The following is a 13315-nucleotide window of genomic DNA, read 5'->3' as shown; positions in this document are numbered from 1 at the left end:
TAAGCAGACAGACTCTGAGGTCAGCAGGCCTGGCCTGAGTGTGAATCATGGCTCTCTGTGCCTCTGGTCGATTACATTAACTACCGAGGCCTCAGTTTCTTCACCTGTAAAATGAAAATAATAATAGCACGAACCTTATATAATTGTTGTGAGAATGAATTAAGGCAATCCACATAAGGGGCTCAGAATATTACCAAGTAGTAAATGCTCAATAATGCTATTAATATAAGCATTAGCATATATATATATATCATTACCATACTATTTATATATACATACAGTCACACACACTCCACTCTTCATGCACGTGTGTATGTGTATGGAGTTTCAAACATTTATTTCTTAGACCCTCCATTTTTCAATGTGTTTAGGTATAGCCATAAAATGTAATACACAATCAAATTATTTATAGATTTCAGTAACTTTCAAGTCTATCTGCTTACTGATGTCCTTTGACTCTATAAATCATTTTTCACAATGTACGTAAGAAAAACAAGATTCACCAGCTATGACACACTCTTTTTTAAAAAGGGACATACTTCCCATACTATTTTGGTAATTTTTTAACTTACAATGCATTCTGAACATTTTAACACATCATTAGCCTCCCCAAACAACATTTCTAACGGCTGCCACTTTTCTTAAAAAAAAAGATTTTATTGCTCTTTTCCAGCTGGAACCATGGAGGGTACAGAAGAGAAGAAAATGAAGGTTCCTGCTGTGCCAGAAACCCTTAAGAAGAAGCGAAGGAATTTCGCAGAGTTGAAGATCAAGCGTCTGAGGAAGAAGTTTGCTCAAAAGATGCTTCGAAAGGCAAGAAGGAAGCTTATCTATGAAAAAGCTAAGCATTACCACAAGGAATATAGGCAGATGTACAGAACTGAGATTTGAATGGCGAGGATGGCAAGAAAAGCTGGCAACTTCTACGTACCTGCAGAACCCAACTTGGCATTTGTCATCAGGATCAGAGGTATCTATGGTGTGAGCCCAAAGGTTCGAAAGGTGTTGCAGCTTCTTCGCCTTTGTCAGATCTTCAATGGCACCTTTGTTAAGCTCAACGAGGCTTCAGTTAACATGCTAAGGATTGTGGAACCGTATATAGCATGGGGGTACCCAAACCTGAAGTCAGTGAATGAATTGATCTACAAGCGTGGTTATGGCAAAATCAACAAGAAGTGAATTGCCCTGACAGATAACAGATTGATTGCCCTATCTCTTGGTAAATATGGCATCATCTGCATGGAGGATCTGATTCACGAGATCTATACTGTTGGAAAACGTTTCAAAGAAGCAAACAACTTTTTATGGCCCTTCAAATTATCTTCTCCACGAGGGGGAATGAAGAAAAAGACCACCCACTTTGTATAAGGTGGAGATGCTGGTCCTTTCCTAGTCTTCTCTCTTGGATCTATAAATTGCTTGTAGAAGAATTCTCCAATCCCCTCTCTGGGGTTGGGGAGAGGGATAGAGTGTGTGAGCTTGGCTGCCAGCACTCTGGGAAAGGAAATTGAAAGGGGTCTGAGAGTCTTACCATTCAGTTGCTATGTCAACTAGGGAAGACCAGATCAATAGGCTTATTAGAAGGATGAACTAAGGTATCTACCATGATTATTTTTGTAATCTCATCAGTTAATAAATGACTACTCTCAAATGGAAAAAAAAAAGATTTTATTTATTTTTTTGTCAGAAAGAGAGAGCACAAGCAGGGGGAGTGGCAGGCAGAGAGAGAAGCAGGCTCCCCGCTGAGCAAGGAGCCCAATGTGGAACTTGATCTCAGGACCCTGGGATCATGACCTGAGCCGAAGGCAGATGCTTAACCAACTGAGCCACCCAGGTGTCTCCAGTATTTGACATTATAAATATCCAGTGAGGAACCACCCTGTAGAGCTTTCTTATACACATTTTTGGTTGTTGCCTTAGGATGAATTCCCAGAACTAGAACCACTGAATCAAAAGAAATGCAATTAAAACATTCTAAAAAGAATATAAACACATTACAGAAAATAGGGCAAGGAAAAAAAAATACAATTCTACCACATTAATACAATTGCTAATATAATTTGGGTGATTAAGATATTGTGATGTTTTCCTTTTTACTTAGAAGAATAGAAGCTTCAAGTAAAAGATGGGCAGATGTTTATTATTTCTGCTCTCTTCTGAAACCCACTAAAGTGCCAATAAATAACTAAAAGAAAAGCATAAACCCATAATGAAAAAGAGAATGGAAGAGGAGATGACAACAGCCAAAAGATGTGGTAAAAATTTTGAGAACTGAAAAGCAGACCAGATGAGTGATAACTGACTTAGTAGATCATAGGAAATGAAAATCCATGCCATGACTTAAATCTATGACTGGCTTTACAAGAAGCAGCCAGACCCTCCAGATCCTGCCTTGACCCTGAAAGGAGACAGAAGATTTACCCTCTAAAGAGGCTGAGCCAGGTAGGTCTGGATCAGGCACATCAGACACTGTGTGTGTGTGTGTGGGTGGGAGGGGGGTAACGGTGAGGCATTTCAGTGAAAGTTGACATAGCAACTGAATGGTAAGACTCTCAGACCCCTTTCAATTTCCTTTCCCAGAGTGCTGGCAGCCAAGCTCACACACTCTATCCCTCTCCCCAACCCCAGAGAGGGGATTGGAGAATTCTTCTACAAGCAATTTATAGATCCAAGAGAGAAGACTAGGAAAGGACCCCAAAGAGGTCAGTTCTCTGAATAAACTATGGTGAAGTTCAACAACTGACAAGGGCCCCCCTCTGCCCCTGCCCCATGCAGAAAAGGATCACTAGACATCTGACAAAAGCCACTAACATGAAACACACCAAAACAAAACTACCCAAAATGAGGAACTCAGAAAACACAGGGCAGGAAGCAGAAGAAAATCTCTGAAAAAGAGATAACATTACACACATGAAATAAGAACAAGAGGCTATAAAAAAATTAGAAAGCAGGAAAATGCTCTGAATCGTTAAATATGAGAAAAAATATCAAATTTTCTTTTTTTTTTTTTAAAGATTTTATTTATTTATTTGAGAGAGAGAGAGCACATGAGAGGGGGGAGGGTCAGAGGGAGAAGCAGGCTCCCCGCTGAGCAGGGAGCCCGATGCGGGACTCGATCCAGGGACTCCAGGATCATGACCTGAGCCGAAGGCAGTCGCTTAACCAACTGAGCCACCCAGGCGCCCTCAAATTTTCTTTTGAAAGATAAAGTTGAAGATATCTCCCAGGAAGTGGAACAACAACAACAAGTTATAGAAGGTGTAAAGTTTAGGAAATTTTGAGACAGAGTTTCTAGAAAGAGAGAACCAAGAAAACAGATGGGAGGAAATCGCTCAGGAATTAATAATACTGGGTCGGACCTAAAGGAGAGTGACACATAGTACAGTGAATAAGAAAAGGCATACATCATTCTGAAATTTCATTTCATCACAAATAAAAAGAACATAAAAGTTTCTAAAAAGAAATCTAAAAAGAAAAACAAGTCACTTAAAAAGACTGAGACTCAGAGGAACAATTGAAAACAATGGAGAAATTCCGAGGGAATGATTTTAAACCATAATTCTATACCCAGCCAAACTATACATAAAGTGTACTTTTAAAAACACAGTTTCAGACATGTGAAGTCTCAAAAAATGTATCTTCTTTGCTCAGAAAGCTACTGGTGGATGTGCTTTGCTAAAACGAGGAGAGTAAAGAAAAGGAGAAGAAATGGCAATGAAAAAGCTGACTGCTGGGGCACCTGGGTGGCTCAGTCGGTTAAGCCTCTGACTCGATTTCGGCTCAGGTCATGATCTCAGGGTCGAGATATCAAGCCCTGTGTTAGGCTCTGTGCTGGGTGTGGAGCCTCCTTAAGAATGTAAAAATAAAAAATAAATAAATAAATAAATAAATAAATAAATAAATGCAATTTGGAAAAAAAAGTTTCTCTCTCCCTCTTCCTCTGCCCCTCCCCTCTCTCTCTTAAGAAAAAAAAAAAAAGCTGACTGCTGTAATGTGGAAATCTGAAAATAATTTAGTGGCTAATGAAGACATAAGCTTATTTTTTCCTCTCACATAAGAGTCTAAGGTAAACATTCCAGGTCTGCAGGGCAACTCTGCTCCATTTAGTCATTTGAGGAACCAGATTCCTTCGGTCTTGTTTCTCTGCCACCCCTCAGAACAATGTTTCTTGAAGTGTAATCTCCTGACTAGCATCATTTGAGAACTCGTTAGAAATGCCAATTCTCAGTCCCAACACCAGGTCTAATGGATCAGAAACTCTAGGGGTAGAGCCCGAAAATCTTTTTTAACAGGCCTTCCAGGTAATTCTGATAAGGTTTGAAAACTATTTTAGGGCATTATCCTTTACTGTATCATCAAAGTTTGACTGCAGCTACTTCCATGTTCCAGGTCACCTAAGGGAAAAGGTGTGAAGGTTTTTATGGGAAGACCAGGAAATGGCATATATTGCTTCCACTTGCATTCACTTGGCAAAACCTGATTATGTGGTAACACTTAGCTTCAAAGGTGAGTTGGGAAATGTAGTCTTCAGCCGGGTAGTCACATATTAGCTACAATTCTATTACTATGGAAGAAGGAAAGAATGAATTTGAGAAGATAACCAGCAGTTTCTACCATATATATAATCCAGGCAACATGAACTGGAATGAGGAAACTGAGGCACATAGCAGTTAAGCAACTTGCATAATATCACACAATAAGAATTGGACTTGGTATTTAAATTCAGGTAATTTCTGTCCAGAGTCCATGTTCTCAGTTATTATTACGCTACATAGTCTCGCTTTCTGTGGTAGGAAGTCAAAAGACAATATGTAAAATTAATAAACAGAGAAATACAGGATAAGCATGTTATTAATAATTAAGGACATATGGGGTGCCTGGGTGGCTCAGTCATTAAGCCTCTGCCTTCGGCTCAGGTCATGATCCCAGGGTCCTGGAATCGAGCCCCGTGTCAAGCCCCACATCGGGCTCCCTGCTCTGCGGGAAGGCTGCTTCTTCCTCTCCCAGTCCCCCTGTTTGTGTTCCCTCTCTCACTGTCTCTTTCTTTCTGTCAAATAAATAAATAAATAATCTTTAAAAAATAAATAAATAAAAATAAATAAGGACATAAATACCAAGACAAAACAGATAAGCATTTATAGTGATTGCTTCCAGTCAGGGAGTAACTGGGAGTGGTCAAGGAATCGCTCAGAGGTAGGGTCTGCTTGAAGATTTTCTCCTTCTGCCCCTCCCCCCACTCTCTCTCTCTCTCAAATAAATAAATCTTTAAAATAAAATAAACATCACTTTGACCAAAATAAATTTTTAAAAAAGAGAGATGACAGCAAGAATGTGCCTGGCTAAGTAAACTTAGAGAATGGAGTGAGACCCAGAAGAGAAGGTCAAGAAAACCTGAGTGGGTAATTATGCAAGGGAAGCAACTGGGGAAATTATACAAAAAGAGAGAGAGAGAAATTTCCACAAGAAGTGGAAAGAAAAGAGTAGTATTCTTGGAGAAATTACAAGCCAAAAGTAAGAGAGCCAGAGAGAATGAGTAGGGAAGAGATCGAATGAGACTGGGCAGAGACATCACTCCTGAACGTTTGTCCATGGAAGTTCTGTGGATTGAATCCAGGGAAGCTACTGAGTTAGCACTCCAGTGGCTTTATGCAGAGCTATTTTGACCTGGGCTACTCGAGACTCCTTCATCAGCTAAAATAAACAGCTCTGGCCTTAAAACTGAAGGTAGAATGAATGATGAACTGCAAAGCCATACTGAGATGACTGATTAAAACCTAATTATGGGGCACCTGGGTGGCTCAGTTGGTTGAGCGACTGCCTTCGGCTCAGGTCATGATCCTGGAGTCCCGGGATCGAGTCCCGCATCGGGCTCCCTGCTCAGCGGGGAGTCTGCTTCTCCCTCTGACCCTCCTCCCTCTCATGCTCTCTGTCTCTCATTCTCTCTCTCTCAAATAAATAAATAAAATCTTTAAAAAAAAAAAAGAAAAAAAAAAAAAAAAAAACCTAATTATGTGTCAACCTAAGCCAAACAAAAATCAGTAATAAAACTTCACTTGTTTATCTAATTTGTGGCTTTGGGGCAAGTCACTTAATTTCTCTGAGCCTCAGTTTTTTCTGTTGTGAAAAATTAACATATAACAAATCCTACATATGTATAGTACATCATACCTTTCAGAGCTACTTTTCATTTTCCATTTCCCCAAGCTAGTTTTTTTAGGAGATAAAATTGAGGTTCAGGGAAATGAAGCGAGTTAACATATAATTACACAACTGGTTAATAGTGGGACACATAGTTCACTATTGCTTGTAAACACTGTCTCAGTTAAGAGTCACAGAAACTCTGTGGGAAAAAAAAAAACAACACCCAATTTATAGAGAAGAAAATCAGGATCTATCTCACATCACCTGGCTGGCTGGCATCGGAACCAGGAACGAAACCCAAAAGCATGGGTAGAGAGAAGCAGCTCAGAAGCATACCAGGGATAGCTCCTCCCCGACTGCGTAGGGACACAGGTACCCTCCTTCCCAGGAAGTCCAGATTCCGAACTGTCTCCTGTTTTCAGAAACATCCATTTGTCCAATTTTTTTCATTCAGAAAATGTGATCATAGAAATAATAACACTGAGGCTTACTACTGCACTATCACTGTGGTGAGCCCAGTTCACTGATTCAGGAGGAGAGACAGAGGCTAGGAGGGGAGAAAGCAGAGTCAAGCTGTTGCGGGAGGGCCCGTGGTTGCCCAGATCTCAGGTCACAGCTTCCCTCCCAGAGCAGCTCTGGGCTCCACTCCCATCCCTGCTGATGGACGGAAGATTTTAGGGTTCTAAGCCCACAGCCAAGAAAGAATTTTTGAGACATCTTTGGTGAAAAAGTGGTTTTATGAAAGCCCGGGGACAGGACCCGCGGGCAGGAAGAGCAGCACCAGGGTCACAAGGAGTGGCCCATTGTATACTTCCAAGTTGGGAGCAGGTAGGGATAGGGTAAGTCTCAAAGGAATTTTGGAAGCAAGGATTCCAGGACCTTGAGGGGCTAGCTGTTGTTAGGAAAAGGTCATTTATTACTGCCTAATAAAACCGTCTTCACGAGAACCCTTCAGATGTATATCAGTGGGTCACATGCTTGGGGGATGATTGCCAACATGTATCTTGGGGGTGTGGGGGGTAGAGATAAAGGAAGTTTCCAAAGGAATTTTTATATGCTAAAGTAGACTTACAGGATCCTGTGGGTTGGGCTAATGCTCTTAGCAAAGTGTCAACACCGAGGCAGTTGAGTCCCTAGAGGAATGTCACCCTGCCTGTTTCAAGGACTTGTCAGTGGGATATAAGTAGTAAGGAAATTTAATAATTTTTCTTCTGCCTTTGTTTCCCACATCACCCGCCTGCGATGCTCAGGGTGTTGGGCCCTGGGCCCATCCAGCCGGCAGAGACACTGAGGCTCCACAGCCTCCTCCGCTAGGGCCCTGGGGAGACCAGAGCCAGGCCTGGCCTTGGCCTCAGGCCCAGTTGGGCTCACTTTCACCTCCCTCCAGGTCAGCACTCTGGCCCCCCACCCCAGCCCACAGCAACTGCAAGAGGAAGGAGCCCAGCTCCAGCCCGCCCAGGAGGCCGGGCAAGCCTGGGAGGACCCGAGGAGGCCCGGGAGGCCTGGTCGGGGTCCCCGAGCGAGCCAGCCGGGGCAGGACAGCTCCTTGCAGGGGCGCGCTCTGCGGAGGTCTGCCCTCCCGGAGGCTGCCCGCCCCCCCCCCCCCGGACCCTCCGCAAGGGTAGGAAAAGCTAGGCCGCCATGGCCGCTGCCTTACCGTGGCGACCGAGGCTCCACGTCCAAAGCCAGCAAAGCAAATATTTACCCTGGCTGCTCAGAGGCCGCGGCCGGGGCTGGGACCCGCACCCCCTTCCGGGCCTAGCCTTGCCCCGGCGCTCCCCAAAGCCCTCCGTCCCCGCCCCCACCGCCTTTTAACGGGGAATGCTGACAAGCTGAATACAGCGGGAATAACAGCCATTTGTTCTGGTTATCGCTGCCGGTATTGAAGCCAGATGTGTGTGTTGCTGACATTGACATGGTACATCTGGCTGGGTTTTTGGTTTCCATCGTGGAGTTTACCACATCCACCCTAGTCCGCTAGAAGAGAGGAGGCGAACATCTGGAAGTCATTGCAGCTGTCACGCTTCAAGGGGATCCTGTACCACAGAGAGGAGAATTCAATACGTAACTGAGCAAAATTATCCAGCTCGTCTTGTCATCCAGATTTCAAACACATCCAGGAAAATGGTAACCGCGTTAGGGCGCCCTCCCTCTCCCTCTGTGATGCCCGCGGGCACTGAGAGCCCAAGGATCCTTCACCCACCACCCCAGGCGCTGGGGTTGTCGCTATTGTAAGACTTGGGCTCACGTTCATTGCTGCGTGCCTGCATCTTTTGTTCATCCTGGGTAGGCTGGCCTAAGATGGCTCTTTCTTTTTTCTTTTGATCTCAGTTTGCTGGAAGTTTTAAATTAAATATTGCTTAGTCCTTCCACTTCTGCTCACAACCCCCTTTCTCATGGCATTCAATGCTCTAGCCCTACCCTACCTATTCAATTTCATCTCCATTCCTTTAAGGCAAATACTACTTCCCATCAGAGCTGAAATAAGTTATGCTTATTCTCACCCCAACCTTGCCTTTTGCCTTGAACCTTCTTTCTTTCCCTGTTCTCTTCATACCAGCCCCAAACTTCTTAACCCTTCAAGGTCTACCTCAAGTTTATTTTCATCAATGAAACCCTTTCTGACCACTCAAGGCTCCAGTGATCTTTCCTTCTGTGTGTTTTAATTAAGGGTAAGACTATGGAGAGGAAATATTGGTTTGCATTTTTCTTAGATCTCCTTCAGCAGCCAGCACTGGATGCTGAAGAATAGTAAGCCCTCCATAAATACCTGTCGAATAAAAGCATGAATCAGTGTTTTCTTATCACCCATTCTTTCCACTTAACTTCCTTGCCTTCAATTATCCTTTCAATGGCAAGAGTCAATGTCTGTATATAATGTGTCTTGAACTTTTTGGGAAGATGGCTACAAAAATCTAGTAAATGAGAGTTAATAATACCTGAAGAAATCTATCAAGTGGAGACTCCATTAATGTGGAATTCTGCCTGCTAGTGTGCACTGATAATTGATTTTTAAAAGTGAAGTGCATTGGAAAGAGAGAACAAAGAGCACAAGTCGGGAGATGTGGATCTTATTCCCAAGTTTGCCCCTGACTTGCTTAGTGAGCTTAGGTAGTCGCTTACCTTCTTTATGCCTCCAGTTTCTCTCTGTAAAAAGGGTGGGTTGTGGCCAATGTCCTCTTCCTGGTAATGGACAGAGTGAGGGCCACTTTCCTGAGAAGAGATAGAGTCCTATCAAAGCAGCTTCTTTCTACCACTTTTGGATCTGTTCTGGAGTTAGAAGGCAATGAACTCCATCATTCAATGTTTCACCTGCCCAGCGCCAACATGAATGCATAAATGACATGGAGGAAGAGCAGAGTAAGAAAGGGAGGCAAGAACGAGTAGGAGCAAGATTTAGCCCTTGTGAGTGTCCAGCATTTTCTAACTCAAGATAAGCCGTTGCAGCAAGCGTTGGGAAAGACTAGGCATCCCAGCCATAGATGGGTCTTGTCCTTCTTTGTGCATTGCTAAGGATGCAAAATACCCTACTCAAGCCTTGCTATCTGGCATGGATGATAGTTTAGGAGAATAAGTAGGATCTAGAAATAAAGGGGATGGATGGAAGGAGGGGACTACCAAAGAAGAAAGAAACTGTGCCTCCCTGGTAGGGCCACCCAGCCCAGGAGTATGGCTTTTCTTAACATGGAAGTTCCAAGATAAGAAGGGAATGGGAATCAGCAGACCCAGCGTTTCAGTGGATATCGGCAGCTCTGTTCTGCGGGTGGGCAGGTGCATTTTCCTCTCTGACTCTCATCTGTAGAATGAAGCACTTAGGTTAATTGATCTCTAAGGTCTGTTAGCTCTTACATTATATAATTCATTTAGAAACCACCAGCCCAAAGCAGCATATCACTTCTGACTAAACTCTAAATCCCAGCCCTACTCTAACCTGAATTCATGGGGCTTCTAAGATACCCTCATAGAAGGGAAATCTGGGCATTACATTCCTGAAATCCTTTCCTCCATTCCTTCAAAAGGAAGAAGAAATTTTCTCCCCTTCTCCCAGTGAGGAAACTGTTGCAATAGGAAGATTGCAGATTAATGACCAGAAAATCTTCCTCAAATGGAAATGATACTTAATTAAGTTTCATTAAATCGTAACTCCTGGCTTTTGCGTTTGGCTTCTTGCTACTGAGTCCAGAATTGAATAATTCTTCCATCCCTGGGGCTGTTGAATTAAAAAGTGCGTAAGCTCTAGGGGATAATCTTCTCACCTCCACTATATCTTCAGCCACCCTCTTTCCTGTCTGAGCACTCAGAAAAAATCATCACTAGGCATGTTTGACTCCTTCAGGAGAGAGGATGCTCACTTCTAATCTGTCTTAGTTTATGGGCAACTTGACAATTTGACTAACTACTAAAGATCCAGGACTCTATCATCCTCTCATAAAAAGCTAATAAAAAAAAGCTATTAATGCAGCCCATTAGTTGGCTGAAAATGAAAGGTTATGCAATCATTGTCTTAGCTGAGAGGAACTAAGCTTTCCAGAAAGAGTTCACTCTACACCCAGAGAGGCATCAAGAGGAAAGTTCATGTCCCTCTGCTCCCATTTACTAGCCTTGGATATTTAAGCATCTTGCCCCTTTCTTCCCTCCCTGAACTATTCTTCTGTCTCAAGTGGACCTCTTGCTTTCTGTATAAAATGCCTCTCTCCAAATTCACTCCTTCTCCACCGACACTTCCTCTCACATTGCTCTGCTCTGCTCTCCTACGGGTGAAGCCCCAGAAACCTTCATTCTCATGGAAAACAAAGCACTGGGCACTGCAGCCTAACCACTCAGGTGGCCTTACATCATCAAGCAACTTGACGGGTTCCAGGAAGACCTTCCCTTCTCAAAAAAGAAAAAAATGCTCTCCTCGATTCTGCTGTTAGATTCCTTGGGAGCCTTGAAAGAACCTCGACTGGAATTGTGGGTGCCATATTCTCTTCTGTGCAAAGGGCTCTCTCCCTTCTCTAAAATCCTAGCAATCGCATGGGTTCTCTGGTACTTTTTATATACAGTGACTTCCTCTGTGACCTTGGGCAGATCACCTTTCCTCTCTGGAGTGCAGCTTCCCCCTTTGTCGGACAACTAAGAGAAGAGAAACCCTAACTTGCAGCAGGAAAATCTGGCTAGGCCCAAGGATAAGTTCTGACTGGAAGGATTGGTAGAACAAAGTCTGAACTATCTTTCATTTGATTCCAACTCTGACCACATAGGGTCAAACCACCTTGAGATACATCATCTTTGTGCATCTTGTCTTCCGACATGTGTGTATTGAAGGGATGATGCAGGGAGCGTGTTCTTTGTTGGCCCCACCCACTGGCAGAGCATTGTCCAGAGCATGAAAATTAATATGTAATTGATTTAATCTTGTACTCAACCTATTTTTGATATGACTCAAGGTACCTCTAAAGAAGGATACATTTATCATCAGTTTAAATGGTCTTCATCTGAAGGAATCAGAAGGAATTGATGGTTTCCAGAACAGAATGTTCTACTTCTGATATTTTAGCAACAAATTTGGCCTTTGTTTTTCTGGCAGTCAAGGCATAAGGGGTCATATGAATGGATTGTTCATGCTTGCTGGACAAACGGTGGGTTCAATAAATGTTTTTTTCATTGATTCAACCACCCCTTAGTTAGGAAGGCAAAATACTGATAGAGAAGTCCTAGAAGAAAGGAGAACAAAGTAGGTGGCTAGAGGGGTTTTCCACAAAGGAGAACCCTAAAAACAAGCTTCAACCTTGTTGCCAAGAGGGGGCCTTCCCCAGAAATTCCCAGGCTACACGCAGGCCAGCAGTATGGCTTCAGGATGTGAGGCATGCCCGTAACTCCAAAGGTTACTGGGTGCATGCCCAGTTGCTTCCTTGTAGTAGTTTCATTTCAGAAGGGAAGCTCCATGTTGATCTGTAAGCCGGATATTTCTTTGAGGAAAATGTGGTATTTTCTCTTTTATCCAAACACACACCTTTGGAAGAGGAAAACAAAACAAAACAAAACAAAACAAAAACCTCTCTACCTGTAGATTCTTAAGCCTGAGTGCTCACTGGCCACAGCTATCCCAGAGAACCCCTCATTATATAAAGCTTCTGCACCTGATTCGGGGCTGAATCTGTCCACCATTGCCCCTCAGAGTCCCAAAGCATGCCCTTGGAATTCATTGTCAAGCCCAAGTTCAGCCCCAGTTGCACTTGCATGAAAGGTTCCTCGGTTTGATTTCTGAAATTCTCTGGGTTTCCCAACAGATGGGGAAGTTCTCTTTATCCTTACTCCTCCTCAGCTGCTACACGCCTGCCCACCTACTCCTTCTCTGCTGTTCCTTTCCTTTCTCAGATTCAGGCTTTTTTCTACTACAGGATCCTCGGAGTTATCTCTGCTTGCTCCAGTGGGGGAGTGAAGCAGGTAAGTACCCCCAGCCCTGCAGCCTGGCATCCTTACTCCACTCTACCAGTCCTGTCTTATTTGGAAACCTAATTGCCTTGCTCCTGAGACAAACAAAACTTTCTGAGGTCATTGGGTCCCACCTCTTGCTCCTGGATGGGTGACTCTCTGAATCTTACAAAGACAGGTATTCTACCCTATCTTCTGACAATCTTGCTGCTTTTAATCCCTCTTGTAGGTGAGGAGTTCTTCCTTAACAACTGGAGAGTCGCCTGCCCTCATTGAGGCCCCACTTCTCATCTCCTCCATTGTGTCCGGGACAAATGACGGATGAGCGCTTTCTTTCTGTCCTTCACCTCCTCTTCAGCAGAGAAAGTTTCCCCAGAAATAAAACTCTGATTGTTCTACTCCTTCCTTCCCGCCTGCCTCCTCTAAGCACCCTCTAAATCAGACCCAAGGCTCCGGAGGGAGTAATATCCTTTTTCTCGCAGCTGGTCTGAGTTTGGCCGTCTGGGAGACTGGGCTTAGAACAGCTTGAAGTTAGCACAGAGGTGAATGAAGCTTTAAATCTCCAGCACTTAACAGCTTCTCTGCAGCCTCAGAGGTAACCGCATTTGCTTGCTTCCTCTCGTCTCTCTCTATATCTATGTAATCTCTGTTCACTGGAGCCTGACTCTAGCTCTCTGTCTGCACGACTCTGGTTGTGCTGAAAGAGGAAAGGTTGGGGAAGAAAAATTAATGGACACAGACCCATAAAAATAACAGG

At 43.7% G+C, this 13315-nt stretch overlaps 1 pseudogene; it reads left to right on the top strand.

Annotated features, from left to right (window-relative positions):
- The first annotated feature begins 681 nt into the window (after nt 1–681).
- LOC110573091 lies at nt 682–1594 on the top strand (annotated as a pseudogene).
- Nucleotides 1595–13315: the final 11721 nt, after the last annotated feature.

This window comes from Neomonachus schauinslandi, chromosome 2 (genome assembly GCF_002201575.2).
Source record: "Neomonachus schauinslandi chromosome 2, ASM220157v2, whole genome shotgun sequence".
Taxonomy (NCBI): Eukaryota; Metazoa; Chordata; class Mammalia; order Carnivora; family Phocidae; genus Neomonachus; species Neomonachus schauinslandi.
This window is presented reverse-complemented; position numbering and strand designations above follow the sequence as displayed.